The sequence below is a fragment of the Carassius auratus genome, unplaced genomic scaffold (assembly GCF_003368295.1).
Source record: "Carassius auratus strain Wakin unplaced genomic scaffold, ASM336829v1 scaf_tig00031378, whole genome shotgun sequence".
Classification (NCBI taxonomy): Eukaryota; Metazoa; Chordata; class Actinopteri; order Cypriniformes; family Cyprinidae; genus Carassius; species Carassius auratus.
Window position 1 is genome coordinate 96,650 of NW_020525920.1, and position 5,901 is coordinate 102,550.

Here is a 5,901-nt window from a genome sequence, read left to right on the forward strand (position 1 = left end):
AAAAGTCTACAGGTTTACAACTCTTAAAACATTTCTCTCTGACTTCAAACTTACTGATACACATGTGGCTTTTCTCTACAACTACAAACACACTGTCACAGGTGTTCAGTCGTTTTGACTCAAAAATACCTTCAGAAAATCCTCCCCTTCACACACACACACACACACACACAGACACAAAACCTGAAGGTCATAAATACACTGAAACTATAACAGGTGAAGAGAATGAATAACTAAACAGACTGAGGTCAAACGACAACTAAAACACAATGAATAAAAAAATTAGACAAGTGTTACAATAATGTCAATATTTGCAAAGCCCTTTTTCCATTTCCTCTCTGCATTTTGCAGGTTGTAATTTTCTTTTGGTTTTGGTGTCATCAAGAACACTAGTTTCTCTCCTGGATTGGACTGTTGTGCTCCTCATCTGTGTTTGTGTGGTCAGTATTTATGCAGAAAGGAACTTGATCTTCAACAACGCTTGGTGTGGTAAACAAGGTTCAAATGAATATATTATATCACAATAACTTCTTCCCTTCCCTCAGGTATTCCTCAAAAACACAATGACCATTAATAACCATGTTACATGTTACGTTACATCAGAAGTTCAGACGGATGAACAGTTTTTAGCAGCGACTGCATCTGATGCTCTTCCTTCAGTCCATTATTCACTCACTTTAATGAGGCTGGACTTTAAAGGAACTGTCAGTCATTTTGGGGTAAAATCTGGGCTTGTTGTGTAATCAATTTTTTCTTTCACTAGCATAAAACAAACAGTCATAAAGATGTTATAAATAAATAACATGTAATTGTTTGATATAGTGATAATGAATTACTCTCCTTATATTTGGTGATGCACCGATCATACTGATGCTAGAAAGTGTTTATAAAGAAGATTATTTGTTAGATCATATCCTGATTTCTACAGTCAGACTATTGTTCATATTCTCAGTCAAACATTAGAAGCTGTTTATGCTACTTTCCATTTATATTCATCTTCACGTGGTTCAGGAAATAAACCAGTTTTTGAAAACAAGTAAATCATGTTTATTGTCATACTGTCATTACAAAAAAGCTGCAAGAGTCACATTTCAAATCAAACTTTACTGATGTACTGAGTAATACTCCTAAAATCATGATCATTTTGGTTAACAATATTGGATCAATGCTGTTTTTATGAATATTTCTATTATATCAGTGTATTTCTGATTTTATTTGAGTCTGTAGAAACATCACTGTTGTTTTTCACATTCAGATTTTAGTTCAGATCTTTAAAATTAAAAAAAAAAAGATTTTAAAAAGTTTTATATGAAAATTTTAGTATTATAATGTTTTTTTCTATTTATTTTTTATTTGTTTTTACAGAATAACCTAATTAATGTGCCATTAAAAAAAAAGTTAAATTACCAACATATTTATTTGTTCATGATGCATATATGTAATTTTTTATTATAATGTATCATTTATTTTAGGATACTCTTCTCACAGATCCATTTAAGACTACTATCACATTGAGCATCAAACCATCCTGATGAATGAGTGTTAGCACAGTCTTCGTTTCCCTGATAGTCGTCTGGCTGTTTTGGTTCTCCAGACTTCCAGAACCTGCATCAACAGATCAGAGTTAGATCAGAGCTGCTTTCTGTGTGATATGATACTGACTGAGACAATCATTTATTAGATAATAATCTGTTCAGTTCAGTCATTTCTCACCCAGAGGTCAGTGTGCTGCCATCAACCCATTTCCATCTGTCCTCCTCTTCAACATCAGTCAAACCAATCCAGAAATGATCAGAACCAGAAATATTCCCTACAAAATCCTGAGAAGAGAAACAATAACATGATTTATAACACGAGCACAGACTGATTTCAGCACATTATCTTTAATTTAAAAACTAAACACTACGATCACACACACGCACACACACACACACACACACATTCTCTCTCTCTCTCTCTCTCTCACACACACACACACACACACTCTCTCTCTCACACACACACACACACTCTCTCTCTCTCTCACACACACACGATCACACACACACACACTCACTCTCTCTCTCTCTCTCTCTCTCTCACACACACACACACACACATTCTCTCTCTCTCACACACACTCTCTCACACACACACACTCTCTCACACACACTCTCTCTCTCTCACTCACACACACACTCTCTCTCACACACACACACACACACACACTCTCTCTCTCTCACTCACACACACACACACACACACTCTCTCTCTCTCTCTCTCTCACACACGATCACACACACACACACACACACACACACACACACACACACACTCTCTCTCTCTCTCTCTCACACACACACACACACACACACTCTCTCTCTCTCTCCCACAATCACACACACACACACACAGACTCTCTCTCTCACACACACACACTTGTTCCTCTCTGTTGTTGATGATGATCAGATCTGCTGCTTTCTCTCTCTCTCTCTCTCTCTCACACACACACACACACACACACACACACACACTCTCTCTCTCACTTGTTCCTCTCTGTTGTTGATGATGATCAGATCTGTTCCTCTCTCTCTACAGTATTTTCTGCTCTCATTCCAGTTCTTCGTCTCAGAGGAAAAGAAGTAAAGAGTGCATTGATGACACTTCAATCCATCTATAAACACAGATAAGACATCCCTAGTGAAATATAAATACACTAAAATGAATTTGAAATACATTTATTTCATGATAAGTATACTACAAATACATTTACATATTTATGCACTTAATAAAAATACACTGCACTTGTACTTGTGGTATATTAAACTGGTAAACTTAAAGTCTGCTAAACTGGAACAACTAACTTTGTACTTTATTCATTTGAATTGTGCAGAACTAGTGTTGAAGTGGAACATAAGATACACTGAAGTTTATTTGATTGTGTTAAAGTGGGACTATAGCAATTATACTTCAGCTACACTTGAAATATCTTGCATTTAAAGACATTAAATATCATTCAGAGATCATACAATCTTCAACAGTGACATTTAAACACACTAGGATTAATATTGAGAGATGTGCATTGTGCACAAGCAGCACTACAAACAAAGTTGAAATATAAATGTTATAATAAATATATTTTTTTTTACTAGGACTTGAACTAAATTTTAATCTAAACCAAATTAAAAAGTTTATTTATAGTACTTGTACTAGTAGTGTATATTTTATTATAGTTGTGAGTGCTTTTAATCTACTGCAAGAGCGTTTTACAGTTTATCTCTTAATTTCACTGTATCTGTTCACTCTGTTTATGTTGTATACTGTAACAGACAATGACTTTCAGAAGGAAACCGGTTTCTCAAATGAAGGTTTCTGTAACAGTGTTTTAAACTGATCTCATTAGTGCTCTCTAGACACATAGGTACTGTATATATTCCTGTTTGTATCATTTTGCAGTAAGCTGTGTATTTTGTTTGGCCCACATAGGATTGAACGTCGTGAACACCAAGGAGGGAGGAGCCCCATATTCACACAGGAGCAAGAGCGAGAGATCATAAACCTCGTTTTGGCCAATAATGCAATCAGACTTCCAGAAATTCAAGCCCATATTGTCAATGATCACCTAATTTTCAATAATGTCCAACAGGCCTCTCTGTCAACAATAGCCCGTATCCTTAAAAAACATCAAGTTCTGATGAAACAACTGCATAAAGTGCCATTTGAAAGAAATTCAGACGGTGAAAGTCCAGCTGACTAGTATTGTGTCCTGCACACATAACCTTTTACTGTACATGTAATTTTACTGTATAGCAGACCTACAGTATACTGATCTACGCAATGTGATCTTTTGCTGTATTTCAGAGAGTTTTGCAAATGGATGCGGAGGAAGTCCTGCATGAGTTTATTTACATTGAGGCTGGATTTAACCTGACAACAGGATGAAGAAGGGGAAGAAACATCGGTCACGGGGCTATTGTCAATGTACCAGGGGAACGTGGGGGTAACATTACCCTTTGTGCTGCCATTACACAGAATGGGGTCCTCCACCGCCGTGCCAACTTGGGTCCTTACAACACTGAACTCATTCTTACATTTTTAGACCGATTACACAATATCATCACAGCAGCAAACCAAAGGGACCAGATGCAAATCATTGCTATCACATGCTTCCTCCAAGCTATGTGATCAAATTGAACCAGCATCCATACAAGGGTGGATTCGTCACTCGAAAAGATTCTTCCCACGTTGCCTTGCAAATGAAAGTATAGCCTGTGATGTTGACGAGGCCCTGTGGCCAGATCCAGCTAGGCGGAGAGTTTTTAGTGTTTTTCTTTTTTTCAGTACTGAACTGGATATGTAATGTTACAATATTACTGTAAGCTCAGAGTACAATGGTATGTTCAGTAATACTGTAATACATGAAAACTGGAAAATGTTTTGTTGAAATGTTCAGTATTGACTGACTTGAGTACATGAAAATAAATGAATATTTTCATCAGTCTGCACAATTGGTGTCATGTGTGTCACACCTGCACTCATTTAGTGTGTTTTTGCCCGTGACCCAGTTTGTTTCTTTCCGTGTTTGGTTTGATTAGTTCCCAGGTGTGTCTATTCTATTCCTCATGTGTTCCATGTCCCTGTTAATTTAGTCATGCCATCCACCTGTGTTTCCCCAATTATCCTTTGTACATAAGCCTTGTCCTTTCAGTTCTGTTTTGTCGGGTATCATCACTTGCTACTAACTCATTCACTACGTGTGTCTATCGCTGTGCTCCTTGCGTTGTATATATTAAAAGCCTTATTCCGTTTATCCTCGGCTCCGTGTTCCTTCCGGCAGTGCAAACCATGACAGAATACCCGACCTAAAAAAGAAAGTTTAAAACCGCGTGTCTTTCCCTCCGTTTTGCTTTCGTTTTTTCACAGTCTTTTCTTTTCTTAGTTTCTATGGATCCCCTCTATCGTCCCGAATTCCTCATCCTCCTGCTGAAGCAGGAAGGACGTTCTCTCGAGGACCATACCAGACAGTTTCTTCTATTAGCTAATGCCACCAGCTACCCGGACGACGCGCTGTCGCCCGAAGATGGTCCTCGGGAGGATTTCGCCGCATTCGTGGAGTGGACTCTGGCGAGAAATGGCTCACCTTTCACCGTCTGCCCGATAGTGGATCTCGCCAGTCCCACTCCCGACCCAGAGACCAGGCAGCCACCATCACGCCGCACGGAGCCAGAGCCCACCGCAGCCGCAGAGCCCGAGCCATCCACTGACAGGGAACAGGATCTCGAGAGCGCGACTGACCAGGTGTGTGAGCCGGTAACACCGTGCATCGTGGGAGTCCTCGTGGAGATCGAGTGCGTGGAGGAAAGCCCTGCCCACACTCCTGCGACTGAGGGTGAGCTGTTTGCAGTCTCTGAAGATCGTATGGAGCAAGTTCTGGATCTGATGGACTGGTCTATGGAGGTAATCCCTAATTTTCCTGTTTCCCCGCTGGTTCCGTCCAGCCCTGATTCCCCTGTATACCCTCTCAGTCTCCCACTCCTACCTCCTCCAGTCATTTCCTCTGCTCCATCTCCGCTGGTTCCGCCCAGCCCTGAGTTTCCTTTGTCTCCGCTGGTTCCGCCCAGCCCTGAGTTTCCTGTTTCTCCGCTGGTTCCGCCCAGCCCTGAGTTTCCTGTGTCTCCGCTGGTTCCGCCCAGCCCTGAGTTTCAGTTTGTTTCTTTCCGTGTTTGGTTTGATTAGTTCCCAGGTGTGTCTATTCTATTCCTCATGTGTTCCATGTCCCTGTTAATTTAGTCATGCCATCCACCTGTGTTTCCCCAATTATCCTTTGTACATAAGCCTTGTCCTTTCAGTTCTGTTTTGTCGGGTATCATCACTTGCTACTAACTCATTCACTACGTGTGTCTATCGCTGTGCTCCTTGCGT

General features: G+C 40.0%; 1 long non-coding RNA gene across 1 annotated transcript; it reads right to left on the bottom strand.

The window, feature by feature from the left end:
- Positions 1-1,468: 1,468 nt before the first annotated feature.
- On the bottom strand, positions 1,469-2,637 carry LOC113080453 (uncharacterized). Its single transcript, XR_003281858.1, has 3 exons — positions 2,526-2,637; positions 1,714-1,820; positions 1,469-1,605 (listed from the first exon to the last, which is right to left on the bottom strand). It is a non-coding gene; the product is annotated as an uncharacterized LOC113080453 (long non-coding RNA).
- Between the last annotated feature and the right edge of the window lie 3,264 nt (positions 2,638-5,901).